General features: G+C 46.1%; 1 non-coding gene across 1 annotated transcript; it reads right to left on the minus strand.

Moving 5' to 3' along the window:
• On the minus strand, positions 1-107 carry LOC130498175 (small nucleolar RNA R71). The gene has a single exon (XR_008937096.1). It is a non-coding gene; the product is annotated as a small nucleolar RNA R71 (small nucleolar RNA).
• Positions 108-1,697: the final 1,590 nt, after the last annotated feature.

Below are 1,697 nucleotides of genomic sequence, written 5' to 3' on the forward strand. Positions count from 1 at the left end.
GCATTGAGGAACAAGATCACTTTATTCAGACAGCTCCATGATGAGCCTTTTTGTGACGCATGGGAGCGCTTCAATGACTACCAGAGAGAATGCCCTCACCATGGATTTGATGATGATTACCTCCTGGGCATTTTCTATGATGGGGTGGACTGGAAATACCAAGGTGCTCTAAACTCTTCGAGCAATGGAGACTTCATGACTCAGACCACTGATGGAGCGCTCAAGCTGATTGAGAACATGGCAGCTAGCTCAGCCAATGAGAATCAGGAGAGCAACCGCTCCAAGAAAGGGAACAGTGTACACACCCAGAAAATTGATGAGCTAACAGCTAAGGTCGATCAGCTACTGCAGAACAACCAGGCACAAGGATCTGGGTATCAGAACACCATCCCGCAGAGCAATCAGCAAGTTTTTCCAGCCGCGAGTGCTCCGACTGCAGGGAACAGTCCGCCAGATGATCTGAAAAATCTGAACATTATGATGCAGCAGATGCTCCAGAGCCAGCAACTTCAGGTCAAGGCACTGAATCAGGTTACCACAGACATCAACACCAGGATGGACAGCATGTTCACCGAACTGAATTCAAAATATGATACTGTGAGCAACCACATAAAGAAGATTGATGTTCAGCTCGCTCAAACTGCTGAAACTGTTAAAAGACAGCAAGAGATCATTCGTGGAAAAAGTGTGATGAATCCTAGGGTTGAGCACTGTAATGCAACCGAGCAGAGACGTGAGAAATCTGAGGAAAAACAAGCGAAACAACTGTTCGCTGAGACTGTTATGGGCGCAGAACAGAGAACAGTGCAGTCTGCTAGCTCTAGAGTGACTGCTCCCGCGACTGCTCCCGCTCCCAACGGATCTACTGATATTTCACCAGTGCGAGTCTATGTTCCTAAGGTTCCCTATCCGATTCCACCTAGACACCTGAAGGTGTTGCCTGAGGTTGATGACCCTGGAAAATTTGCTTTTCCATGTTCCATTGCTGGAGTAGAATTTGAGGAAGCTCTTTGTGACTCTGGATCTTGTGTGAATCTTGTCTCAAAGGCGATTGTAGACAAGTTGGGCATTGCTGATGTTGAGCCTTCTCAGGTGACTCTGACTTTTGCAAACTCTTCCAGAGCAGTTCCTTATGGCACTATTCGCAACCTTCCTGTCCAAGTTGGGGACTGTGTTCTCCATACTGAATTTCAGGTTGTTGAGATGAACAAGGATCATGAGATGCCTTTGATCTTAGGAAGGACATTTATGGCTACAGTGGGAGCAATCGTTGATATGCCTAATAAGAGAGTCTCCTTCTCCCACATCAACAAGAATGTCTTCTATCAGGCTGTTCCCACCAGATTTCAGAAACTACACGCCTCTTGCATCTCAGTGTTCAGTGGAGAAAAGCTGAAGGTTGTTCCAAGGAAGGAGCTTGAGAAAAACAGTGAGATCAAGGAAGTCCAGGATGGAGATCCTCACACTGATACCCATACACTCAGTGGGAATGCTAAGGTGAATGTAAAAGTCCAGAAGAAAAGGACCAGGAGAGATCCTACCATGACTTTGATACCTTGCATGTGTGATGAGAAATCCATTGAATATGAGGTAAAGTGCAAGGGTACCTCTAAACCTTTCTCTAAAGTCAGAGTTATTCTCACTGATGAGCTGAAAGAGAAAGGAGAAGCTGCTGTGAAAGGGTTGTTGAGCAGAGT

This window comes from Raphanus sativus, chromosome 7, assembly GCF_000801105.2.
Source record: "Raphanus sativus cultivar WK10039 chromosome 7, ASM80110v3, whole genome shotgun sequence".
Lineage (NCBI taxonomy): Eukaryota > Viridiplantae > Streptophyta > Magnoliopsida > Brassicales > Brassicaceae > Raphanus > Raphanus sativus.